The sequence below is a fragment of the Balaenoptera borealis genome, assembly GCF_965194805.1.
Source record: "Balaenoptera borealis genome assembly, chromosome: 1".
Taxonomy (NCBI): Eukaryota; Metazoa; Chordata; class Mammalia; order Artiodactyla; family Balaenopteridae; genus Balaenoptera; species Balaenoptera borealis.
In genome coordinates this window covers 117,286,402-117,300,579 of record NC_138860.1, presented here as the reverse complement: position 1 = coordinate 117,300,579, position 14,178 = coordinate 117,286,402, and positions in this window count along the sequence as shown.

Genomic DNA, 14,178 nt, shown 5'->3' with positions numbered 1-14,178 from the left:
CTCTCTGGGAAATCCCCAAATATTTGGCACTAATTAACATATGTCTAAATAACCAGTGGGTCAAGTAAGTAATCAAAATGGAAATTAGAAAGTGTTTTGAAATCAATGAACATGAAAACACAACATATCGAAATCTGTGGGATGCATTGCTTGTAGAAATGTAGAACTAAATTTATATCACTAAAAACCTACATTAGAAATAAAGGTCTAAATCAGCAACTTCAGCTTAAGGAATTAGAAAAAAAATATTAAACCAAAGAAAGCAGAATAAAGGAAATACTGAAGATCAGAGCAGAAATCAATAAAAAGTTTAAAAATATATATAGATAAAATTAATGAATCCAAAAGCTGGTGGTTTGAGCAGATCACTAAAATTGAAAGAACCCTAACAAGATGATCAGAAAAAAAAAAAAGAGAGAAAATTCAAACTGGTAATATCATGAATGAGAGAGGAGACATCACTACAGATTCCACAGGTACTAAAAGGATCATAAGGGAATATTATGGCATCTTAGTATCAATAAATCTGACAACTTAGGAAAATATAATAGATAAGTTTCTTCCAAGTCACAAACTACGAAAGCTTACTCAAAAAGAAACAGATAACATAAATGATTCTATATATAGTAAAGAAATTGTTATGTAGTTAAAAAAAAAACCTTCCCACAAAGAAAACTACAAGCCCAAATGGCTTCATTGGAGCATTTAAAGAAGGAATAACACCAATTCAATACAAACTCTGGAAATAAAACAAAACAAGCAAACAAACAAAAAAACAACTACAGACCAATAGCCCTCATAAACATATATGCAAAAATTTAATCCAACAATATATAAAAAGCAAATACATCATGACCAAGTGAGATTTATGCCAGGGATACAAGATTGGTTTAACATTTGAAACCAATCAATGCAATTCATCATATTAGCAGACTAAAAATGAAAATCTTATAATCATCTCAGTATACAGAAGAAAACACTGGACAAATATCCAACATTCATCTCTCATAAAAAACATCTACGCACTAGGAATATATGGGAACTTACTCAAATTGTTAAATGACACCTATGAATAACATACATTTAACATCAAAATCATTCATAATCATGAAAGATTGAATGCATTCCCCTATAAGATCAGGAACAAGGAAAGAATGTATACTATTGTAACTTTGATTCAAAATTGTACTGGACACTCTAGATAGCAAAATAAGACAAGAAAAAAAAGGTTTCTAGATCAGATAGGAAATAGTAAAACGCTCCTTATTCACATATGACACAACTGTTTATGTATAAAATCTTATGGAACAATGAGTTAATTTATCAAAGTTGCAGGATACAAGATCAACATACAAAATCAGTGTACTTTTATATGCTAGCATTAAGCAATTGAATTGAAAATCAATATAATTCACAAAGCATAAAAATACAAAATATTTAGGAATACATACATATACAAAAATATGTAAAGGACATTCATATTGAAAACTAGAAAACATTGTTGAAGATTATATAAATAAATGAAGAAATATGGATTCATAGATCAGAATACTCAATATTGTTAAGATATCCATTATCCCTCAAATTGACCCAGAGATCTAAAACAATCCTAATCAGAATTCCAGGAAAAATTTTTAATGTTAACATTAACAAGCTGATTCTAAAATTCATATGGAAACACAGTAAACCTAGAAAAGCCAGAACAACTTTGAAGCAAAATAAAGTTGGACAATTTATACTACCCAGTTTCAAGGTTTTTATAAAGACATAATGATCAAGACATAGACAAATACATCAATGGAACAAAATAGAATTCAGAAATAAACCTACATATACATGGTCAATCAATTTTTGACAAAGGTGCAAGGTAATTCAGTGTAGAAAAGATAATCTTTTCAACAAATAGAACTGAAATTGGATATCTCTATGTCAAAAAACTAAACTTCAATTTATACCTCACATTATGGAAACATTAACTGAAAATGAGCCTTAGATTTACTATACAATCCCAAACTATAAAAGTTCTAGGAAAAAACATAGGAGAAAAATCTTCATGCTTTTGGGTTATACAAAGGTTTCTTAGCTACATTAAATGCAAAATCCATAAAATAAAAATTGATAAGTTGGACTTAATCAAAATTTAAAACTTTATTTGAAAGAGAATGAAAAATAAGACAGACTGGGAGGAAATGAAACTCAATAATGAGGAAACAATACAGTAAAATATAAGCAAAAGATTTAGATAGCTATTTCACCCAAGAAAATATGTGGATAGCAAAGAAGCATATGAAGTATGCTTAACATTATTAATCATTAGAGTAATAAAGATTAGAATCAAAATGATATACCTCTAAATACCTTTTAGAATGTCTAAAATTAAAATATTGATCTACCTAGTGTTGGTGAGCATGTGAAAGAATAGAACACTACTAGTGGGAAGATAAAATACTACAACTTTAAAGAGCAGTTTAGTTGTTTCTTAAAAAATTGGACACACTAATACATGCCCCAGCCATTCTACTTCTATATATTTACCCAAGATAGATAAAAGCATGTGGCCCTGTAAAATTCATATATAAATGTTCATAGCAGTTTTATTTGTAATAGCTAAAAACTGGAAACAATCCAAATGTCCATCAGCAGCTGAATGAATATACAAATTGTGGTATTTCCAAACAAGTTGTATTGCTAAAGAATACTTAGCAATAAAAATGAATAACAGGGGCTTCCCTAGTGGTGCAGTGGTTAAGAATCTGCCTGCCAATGCAGGGGACACGGGTTCGAGCCCTGTTCCGGGAAGATCCCACATGCCGCGGAGCAACTAAGCCCGTGCTGCACAACTACTGAGCCTGCACGCCACAACGACTGAAGCCCACGCACCTAGAGTCCGTGCTCCACAACAGGAGAGGCCACCACGATGAGAAGCCCGTGCACCACAACGAAGAGTAACCCTCTCTCACCACAGCTAGAGAAAGCCTGTGTGCAGCAATGAAGACCCAATGCAGCCTAAAATAAAATAAATACATAAAAAAAAAAAGAATAACAAAAATGAACTGTGCATGAAAAAAATGGATTAATATCAACACAATTATGCTGTACTAAAGAAACCAGGCCACCCCCCCCACCAACAAATGAATAGATATTGTATATTTCCATTTATATAAAACTGTAGAAAATACAACCTAATGTACAGTGGGGAAAGCATTTAAATGGTTGCCTGGGGACACAATGGTGAGGAACAAAGTGGATTGCGAGAGATTGCATTGAGGCAGGAGGAAATCTTTGAGGGTGTTAGATATGTTTACTATCTTGACTGTGGAGGTGGTTTCACAGATATATACATATATCTGTGATATATATGTCAAAATTGGTCACATTTCATACTTTAAATATGTGCAGTTTATTGTATGTCAGTTATAGCTAGATACAGCTATTACAGATTACATTAAATTAAAAATGTAAAAGGATGTTAATTCTAAAATTTACTTGGGGCTTCCCTGGTGGTGCAGTGGTTAAGAATCTGCCTGCCAATGCAGGGGACATGGGTTCGAGCCCTGGTCTGGGAGGATCCCACATGCCGCGGAGCGACTGGGCCCGTGAGCCACAACTACTGAGCCTGCGCGTCTGGAGCCTGTGCTCCGCAACGGGAGAGGCTGCGACAGTGAGAGGCCCGCGCGCCGCGATGAGGAGTGGCCCCCGCTCGCCACAGCTGGAGAAAGCCCTTGCACAGAAACGAAGACCCAACACAGCCAAAAATAAATATAAATAAATTAAAAAAAAAAAAAAGTCTAACAATGACACAAATTTTAAAAAAAATAAAATAAAATAAAATTTACTTGATGAGAGATATTTTAGAGCATTAAGAAACTAGGCAAATAATTTTTCAAATTCAAAATTTTAGCTTAATTACTACTGATAAATTGCTTACTCTGTGCTAGGTACTATTCTACAAATATTTACAAATATTGACTTATTTAGTCCCTGTGATAATTCTATTCCCTGGGTATGGCATTATTCATACCCATCTTACATATGAAGAAATTGAGGCACAGAGAGTGATGCAGTTTTATAAATGCAAAGCTTGGATTTCAACCCAGGTGGTCTGGCTTCAGGGATACAGCTCTGTTTAATCTTGCTTAAAAAGAGAGTTTATTTTGACTACTTCACAGATTCAGTGACTGTACTATAGGATTTTACTTTCATTTTCTTACCGCCTACATTTCTTGAATAGATTTTTGCATGCAGGTTGGAATCTTTATTGCCTTTTTATAAGATAATACTTTAACACATACTAAGCACTGCTTTCATTAGCACAAACTGTCCTGCCCACCAGACTCCGGTTTTAAAACCTCTTTGCCTCTCTATTCTTCACTTCTTTTCTGAGCTGATTCCATTCTACAAAACACAGATCTTCAGATTTTGAAATAGATACAGCAGTATGACACCTGTTCTTATTCCTACCCAAACTGGTTTGTCCTATTGCAAAGCATTTATTATCCAGATACGACTATGAAACACTTGATTGAGTATTGCTTCTAAAGATACTTATTTTGAGAATGTAAATTTTGTGTTGATAATGACTCTGAGATCAGAAATCAGTTCTTCATCTTATGTCATGCATATGCAGAAATACATATTTTTGATACAGATTTGCCAACTTTTCAGGCCTCACGAGAACATACATGCTCCACTTAGAAAATATAATCATATATATATTTTTTAAGCCCTCATGTAGAACAAGCAGCTCAGCCTATGAGGGCTGGCAATGCATCTCTCCCCATCACTGTCTCCAAGTTTTGCCTTGGGTGTGTAACGAGGGATGTCCACTCAGGCATGAAGAATAGAGGCTAAATTAATTGTGCTGGAATTGTGAAAATGGTGTGCTACATGTGGTTGGGGGACATTCCGCATTTTTTTCTTCCTTAAAGAATGTGATATTTGTGTCAACTGGTGAAGAGTGGGGGGGGGGTCCTTTTGGTATGGATACAAATTCATTAAGCTAGTTCAGCGGGGAAAACCAGGATCCACATCTTACCCAGTCCTTCCTTCTCAAATAGTTTTCGTTAACTCTCCGAGTTCTAAAACAAGTCACTCTCATTTTTTCATTACATGTTTCATATAATTTATTGTACATAATAAATAGTTTGCAAGAGTTGGGTTTATGAATAGCTTGAAACAGGTTTTCCATGTCCAAATCAAGCTGCCATAGAAACCATTTTTCGTTTCTGCCAAACGTATGGTCTTTTCCTTTTTTTTCTGCCTTGAAATATGCTGTTTAAAAAAAATCCCAAATTATTCAGGAAAGTTGATCAGGTTTCATTAAAATAATGACTTCATTGTTAGCAAATGCTCATTTCAATCTCTTATTAAATGACTCCTTCTTGCATTATGGGCATCAAACTGAAAATAAAAATATATAGCTTTAAATTTTGATTTAATGATATTTATCATAAAAATAAATTAAAATACATTTTCATTCTCCTCCCATTTTCTTATAAAAGAACTTCTGCCCTTTTAAAACAATGGAACAGGAGCAGGACCAGGTTAAGTTTCTGCCAGATAGTTCATGTAGAAAGTCCACGAGGACAGTAGTCTGTTGGGTATTTATATCCATACCTCCTCATGGAGCTTCCAATTTTTTGACAAGAAAGATTTTTTAAAAAGGTTGTTTCCACAGGTGTTTTTCCAATGTCTCATCATTATAATATTTTGACTTTTCAAGTAACTAATATCCAAAATCAGATTCCTCATCAAAGTAACCAATCCCTCCTAGGTAAATGTCCAAGTTCCAAAAGCCAGCTCAACTCAAAAGCTGCACTCAACAGCTATTTACCTCAGATTCTCAAACAAAAAACTACCTTCAAAAGTCACTGTGATATATGACCCTTATAACAGAAAAGGTGTTATGGAGGTTCAAGAGAGTGGTTGTGTTTTGGCAAGTAGAGAGAGATCTGTTTGTTAACGACCGATCTATTTTAGGGTCTTTTTAAAACTTTTAAAAAACTTTTATCCTTTCAACTTCTACTAACTAGTATTTAGCTTACAGAAAGAAAATGATTTATTAATTAGTCCAGGTTTATTCTGTAACTCAGTGTCACCATGAGATGTACACATTTTTACCCCTGCCCATTAAAATGCCTTGCTTTAAAGTACTTTCCAAAAAATTCATTTTTTTCCACTACGTACTCTAGATTCTTATATAACTAATCTAACTTTATTTCCTTCACAAGTTCTTCCATTTATTCAACAAATATTTAATGAGTGACTTCTCTGTGCAATATCATATAGGTTCCACGGAGCCACAGATTCAAGAGTAATCTCTAGTCCCTATCTTCATGGATGTAAATAAAACATAAAGATGAAATAAACATAAAGGTTGGAGCCAAATGGTGTAACACATTGAATGAGAAGCCAAAGAGTTTGGATTAAAAAAAACAAAAAAAAACAAGGAGTTTGGATTACACTACCCCTGCTACTCCTAGTAATGGTGCCACTTTTACTATTACAATGACTACTACTAATTACGGTTTAAAATTTTTATTTTGTAAGCTTCAAAAACCAATTGCAGGGCTTCCCTGGTGGTGCAGTGGTTGAGAGTCTGCCTGCCAATGCAGGGGACACGGGTTCGAGCCCTGGTCTGGGAGGATCCCACATGCCGCGGAGCAACTGGGCCCGTGAGCCACAATTACTGAGCCTGCGCGTCTGGAGCCTGTGCCCTGCAACAAGAGAGGCCACGATAATGAGAGGCCCGCGCACCGCGATGAAGAGTGGCCCCCGCTTGCCGCAACTAGAGAAAGCCCTTGCACAGAAACGAAGACCCAACACAGCCATAAATAAAATAAATAAATAAAATTAAAAAAAAAAAAAAAACAACCAATTGCAGCTAGTTTAACTTAGAAAATGGGGGGGGGGGATGAGGATCTACTGGAAGAATCTAGAATATCTCATGGAATCTAAGGAAGAGATTGACAATCAGCCTTGAGAACTATAAGAAGTAGGAGACTTGAAGTTTTGGAACCTCAACTGCAAGAGTTTTTGAACCTTGTCAAATGATTGCTGCCACTAAAGTGAAATAGCTTCCAGCTCCCAGTCTAAGGTGCTTGATTCACAACCCAGAATTAGCCCAGCTTGAGTCATGTGCATTCCCAACTAGCGATGGTTAAGCGAACAGAGTCACGTGTTACTGGCACTGCTTCTGAGGCTCACTAGTGGAAACTTGGAGGTGGGGGGGCAATTCCTTGAGAAGGGGAACTCTTGTGAGGTAATTAGCAAAAAGTGCCTTGTGTAACCACAACTAGCATTCTCTTGGTTAAGCATTGTGCTAAGTGCTTTTCACATACCATCTCAAAAAATCCCAAAGAAGTCTAATGTGGTAATATTATTATTATTCTCATTTTGCCTATAAAAATCAAAATTTAAAAAGGATAACAGCCAATAAGCAGTGGAGCCAAGAGCTAAAGTCTACTTTTTCTGGCTGCACAGCCTATTCTCTGTCCTTTGTCTTGATGTGGTCAATCCAAAGGTTGATTGAGTCTGGTGCCTGTGTCCTCATAAGCTTTCTGTCCTCAACTCTTCATTTTGAATAGGTGAAGAGCTGATTGATTGCAAGAGTCATTTGAGGAACCAATAAACGTCTAGCTGGTACCCCCAGAGTATCTACCTTTTCTTGTCATGTTCTAACACAAAATAAGAGGGGTATGTGTTCCAGGTAAACATAGCTGTGTTTTCTCATGGACTCTATGTGATATATGGTACTCGAATGTAAATGAACTGATGCCACTAGTACTGTATTCTGGACTAAATATATTCCAGAGTAAAATAGCTTTTTGTGTGTGTATGTGTGTGTGGGGGGAAACAAGCCACGAGTAATCATGCTGTTTCTATGGTAAAGTCTAAACATTTGACTTAGAAATAGGGTGTAAGCACATATTAGTACTACTGACCAATCAGATACTGCCTGTAGACTATTTCTTTTGGACAGTCACCATGGTAAAAATAAAATATGCATTTCTCTAATAAATTAACTTTTAATTTGAAAAATGGGCAATAATCTACATCTCTATTCCAATCAGAGGAGTAGAAATCCCTGATCAGAGGATCTCTTGGAAGTGGAGAGAGAACTCTGAAGTTGGGTGAGATAAATCCAGACCAGTGATAACTTATCTGCCTATGCTGGCATAAGAGAGGTAATACTTTGGGTCTGGCACTCAGACATTTGAAGCAAAGCCCAGTTCATTATCTCAGCAGGGATGGAGTGGATGGTGGGTGGTAGTGGGAGGAAGGTGCAGGGAGAGCAAAGTTTTGGCTATTATCACTGCCACTGCTTATTCATAGTCTCAGGTTATTACCAAGTCCCAAGTTCACAGGTTTGGAACTTTCTATGAGAAAAGTCACACTACCTTTAAATACTACAATAAAAGGGGTAGACATCACCATCAGGGTTGGCATACATAACCTTTAAGAAGGAATCATAAGCTTTTCCTGTGTGGTGGCCCTGTTCTTGATAATAAACCCTTTACAAAACTAGTAAACAAAAGTTTATTGACTTTCTTTTGGGCGGACTATAAGAAATGAATTCTTTGATGAAATGAGAGAGTATGGTCCTAGATGGAAGCCAGGACTCCACTTGTGCAGTGGAATTCTCAGTAATGGGAAGATGAGCTGGACTCCCTGGGGGGGATACGTTAAGGGGTTCCTAGCAAAGCTGATTGTCTCCCTCTGTTAGTCATGACATCTTCATAAACACTGCAAATGAGTTAAGGAAGAGCTCTGAATGCAAAAATATCCAAATTTACATTGATGAATGAATTAATTAGGACATGACTAACTCAAAAATTCTGATAACAAAAATAGGAGCCATTGGGAAAGTCAATTACCTCTCTTCTGCTGGAGAGGGAAACACAGGCAGACCTTATCATTTTAAATTCAGTTTAAATATAGCCCAAACGCAGTCCAGATTATTTTTTGTGATCATAGAGAATGTACTTTTGACTAATTCATCTGGCTTGGGTTTCCAAGAAGATTTTGGCACAGTAAGGAAAACTTGTTGTCTGACGGGGTGCACAGAATGTACCTAAACGGCTTTGGTACTGAATGGCTCGGACAGAAGGGTGAGGCGCCTTCATTTGCCAGATCAGAGCTGAAAGGAACAACGTGCAACTGCTAACATTCTCTCACTTTCTGCACTGACACAGGCATCCTGTTAAGAGAAGGAGAGGGAGGGCACGGGGAGAGAGGAAGGGAAAGATCAGAGCAGAGAGTAGAGAAATAAAGGGATAGAAACCAAGACGAAATTTTCTCTGGGCATTGGATAATAAATTAAGGTGATGTGATATGGGAATATTTTCCCCCTCCATCCCAATTTTTAGGATATTAGAAAATGATTCCTATTTAAGAAAGAGAGAAGCTTTCTGAAAAGCTAAATATATCTCTCCAAAATTGGCTACAACTTCCTTCACATAAAGACAAGTTTGAGACATATGAATAGTCATGGGAGGAATATTTTATGGAACAAAATATTTATTCTTGTTTCTCTTATGAGGATATCAAGACAGAAAATGGTCTCTGGAGGAAATCATGCCTGTGAAAGATATTTTAAGATCGAAGTTTACCTGACACATAAACCAACTCACTAACAATGAAAACCATGAAATTCTGTTTTGAAATGCACTCATTTTTCTTTTTTCCTTTATCAGTTTGGCCCTTTGTCTTTTACAAAATATATGTGCAACTGTAACAATGTGATCTTTTTTGCTGTTAAAACTTGAAAATTGTAATTTGATCAGAGAATTCAAGCCCCACATGGAACACTAGAAACTTAGTTTCCTTGACATACTTCTGATAATTTTTTTAAACAATGACATTTATCTCATACTAAATGCCATCAATCTTCCTATTTATATATACAATGAATTCTAAATTTTTGAAAAATATAACTGTTCAATAGTATAATACCTTCTTTTTGTGGCTCAATTTTTCTTCAGTTGATGATGAGAAAAATCAGAAATACATTATTCTTACTAACTAGAGCTGAATGAAAGTCTTCATTTAAAGTAACTTAATTATATACAGAAAGTATGCAATAAAATAACAACCTCTATCATAAATCATAAGTAGCAATCAAAATAACGATCAAATCAGAAAATAAGTTTGATTATGTGTAGAATTCCACTTTCCTTAGGTATGTTATTACTCCCAGAACAGGATGGAAACAAAAGAACTTGGCTGGAAATAGGCTCTCTCTTGATCACATGCCTAGTACAGTTCTCTCTGCCCAGTAGGTTCTCAATAAATATTCAGTGATGATTATAATGAGTCTTCTGGAAACATTGCAATGTGCAGGTATGTACAGGTCTGAGATTAGAAAAAAATTTGTCAGTGTAATTGATTGTATCAGAAGAGAAAGAATTCTGTATCTAATACCATCGTATAAACTGTGGACCAAGACAAACAAAATTGCTGTATGGTTTTTTCTTCTCATCTCTTTTTTTCCTGGCCACCCCACATACTAAATGGAGACCCATTGGACACATCTGTCACTTGATTAAATTATCCAGGAGCAAGGTAGAACAGCTAAACTGTTGCCAAATGTTTCTGGAAGGTGTACCTTGTTTCCTGAATCAGGTCCTTGATTTCTGACTGTTTTCTTCCAGGGAATAGTTCTATGGGGCACAGTATTTTGGAAGGTCCTGAGATTACTGTCATTGTGCCAGACTTTAGGCCATTCTGAGGTTAGAGAACAAGGTTGCAAGTGCCATAGTGTTTATGTTAAGGAAATAAAGGCTGAATTAAAAAAAAAATCATATGTGAACCATGGCTCTGATTATTTGCAGGTTGTGATATTGTCTGGGACAAGTTAATATTAGGCCAGTGGAAAAGTGGGCCAGTACTTTGTTCCATTGCCACAACCTAACAACTTCACCTTTAGCAAATGTGAACCTTAGGTCTCCAAAGAGAAAAGGAAAGAGTAGATGGTTAGATTGTTCAGGCCAGGAAGCTGGAAGTCAATCTTGACTCTTAAGTTTTCTTCACCTCTCCTCCTCTCCATGTAATCTATGGCCAAGTTTTCTCTACCCTCTAAAAATACTTGAAATCTTTCTATTTCTTTCTAGCCTGCTGTCACCTTCATTTCTTATATGGAATGTGCAATAAACATGTAATTGCTGCCTACACATCTTATTTACAATCCATTTGCCTCTCTGTGGTCTGGGTCATTTTTTAAAGGTTCTGGACATGGTATACTTAATTTGTATAAGGCGCTATGCCAGGCACTGTGGTAGGTACTCTCTCTCTCTCTCTCTCTCTCTCTCTCTCTCTCTCTCTCTCTATATATATATATATATATATATATATACACATTTTTTATTTGATCATCTTAAAAACCCAATTTCATAAATATAATTGTATTCATTTTCTCGTTTCTGTAAAAACATGATGAATTATTGACTTAAAACAATAGCAACCTATAAAAAAGAGTGAAATAATGCCATCTGCAGCAACATGGGTAGATCTAGAGATCGTCATACTGAGTGAAATAAGTCAGACAAAGAAGGACAAACATTGTATGATATAGCTTATATGTGGAATCTTAAAAAATGGTACAAATGAACTTATTTACAAAACAGAAATAGAGTTATAGATGTAGAAAAAAATCCTATGGTTACCAGGGGAGAAAGGGAGGGAGGGATACACTGGGAGATTGGGATTGACATATACTCACAACCATATATAAAATGGATAACTAATAAGGACTTACTGTATAGCACAGGGAACTCTACTCAATACTCTGTAATGATCTATATGAGAAAAGAATCTAAAAAAGAGTGGATATATGTATATGTATAACTGATTCACTTTGCTGTACAGCAGAAAGTAACACAACATTGTAAATCAACCATACTCCAATAAAAATTAAAAACAACAACAACAACAACAAAAACACAATAGCAACTTATCACCAGTCCCTGAGATTGCCCAATAGGTACCTTGAGCCAGGAAAGTCACCTTACGGCCAGTGCTGAGCAATAGCTCAGATTCTCCTTCCTTATTAGGGGAAATCTTTCCCTGTTCTGAGTACATAGTGAACTTCCTTGTACTGCTTCAGTGGTGTATCACATAGCATCTGGCTAGTCCACTAGTATTTCTCCTCTGAGGGAAGGGAACAGTGTTTTCACCCACAGGACAAGAGGTGTCTGTGCAGTCCATCACCCTGTGGAGGCTATCCTGTTGGCCATGGGAGACAGGAACATACTACAGACACTAATCTTGCTGGACCCTTTCTTCTTTTTGTAATTAAAGTGTTCTTATAAACACCTCATGAGTGGAGTTCTCCTTGGGCTGGTATCTGTGAACTCCTACTTCTGATGGTTGGTAGCATTACACTCTTTGCCACCTTCCATGAGGTGGAAATCCTCACCTGGGACTGGATTTTCCTGCTCAACAAACAGAAATTTATTATTTTTCAGCTCTAGAGGCCCAAAGTCTGAAATGAGTCTATGGGGCTAAAATCAAGGTGTCAGTTGATGGGGCTGTTTCCTTCTGGAGGCTATAGGGAATAATCCATTCCTTACCTCTTCCAGCTATGAAAACACTGTTCTTGGCTATCAGAGGTTCTTGGTTTGTGGGTGCCTGTGTCTATCCTCTGCTTCATTGTCACGTTGCCTTCTCCTCTTTTGTAGTCAAATCTCTCCTTTTGCCTCTCTCTTATAAGGACACATGTGATTACAGTTTAGGATCTGCCTGAATAATCCAGAACAATCTCTCCATCCAAGACAATGTAAATGTGTCTTTTGCAATATAAAATAATGTTCACAGGTTTCAGGAATTAGGATCCCGTTTTCAGTGGGGACAACTATCCAGCCTAGTACAGTTCTCTCTTTTCATATATGACAAAAAAGCTTCAGTGGGTTAAGTAATGTGCCCACATTTATATATCCAGGAAGTAGCAAACCTGATATTCAAACCCAAATCTTTCTAACGCAGGAATTCATGTTCATGTATAATGAAGAAACTGGATATGGTAAGCTTGAAGGAGAAAAATAGAAAAGAGGTAAAGAGAGAGATTATAATTATCTCCAAATACTTGAAAGAGTCATCACTTTAGAAAATAGCTAATCATGATAGCTAACATATATTTAGAGCTTGTACATGCCAAGAGGTGTTTTAAGCTCCTTTACAAATATTAACTCATTTAATCTTTACAACTCTATGAGGCAATTTTCATTATTGTCTGTGGTTCAGTTAATTGTTAAAAATTACACAGTACCTAAGTTATGGAGTTGGTGTTTGAACACTTGATATCTGGCTTTAGAGCCTGTAGTCCTAAGTCTCCTCTAGACAGACTGATCTCATCCCACAAGTTCTGGCAGGAAGAACTTCAATCATCTTGCCTTTGCAGATGATGACAAATTTTTAGTTCAATATTAGAATAACCATTAATGCTTGGAACTCTTCAAAAATGACATGGACTTCCTCTTGAGACACAGAAATTCCCATCCCTGGGAATGCCAAAAGTAAAGATTTCATGATTGCCTCTCTGAGATATTGAACTTGGTGACTATGAATTGGAAGCAAGTTAGACTAATATTTCAGTTTGTTCCAACTTCATAAGTGATGACTTTAAGGTTTTACAACTTCAAAAGCTTAATATTAACGTGAAGTCAGTCAGTGGTAGTTCAATGATAGCTATGATTTAGGAAGATTAATCCAGGTCTAGGTCATCACAGAAGCAAAAGAGGAGAGAGTGGTTTGGGGAGAAACCAGGTAAGAAATTATTTTAATAGTCCAGGTAAGAGTTAATACAGAACTTAAAGCAGTGGCTGTGGGACTAAAGAAGAAAGGATTCTAATTCTAGTCAACTGGTCTTTGACAAAGGAGCAAAGGCAATACAATAGAGAAAAGATTGCCTTTTCAACAAATGGAGCCATAACAACTGGACATCTACATGCAAAAAAAAAAAAAAAAAAAATGAATCTAGACCCAAACCTTATACCTTTCACAAAAATTAATTCAAAATGCATCATAGACCTAAATGTAAAACACAAAACTATAAAATTCCTGTAAGATAACATAGGGAAAACTCTAGATGACCGAGGGCATGGAAATGACTTTTTAGATAGAACACCAAAGGCATGGTCCATGAAAGAAATAATTGATAAGCTGGACTTAAAATTTAAAATT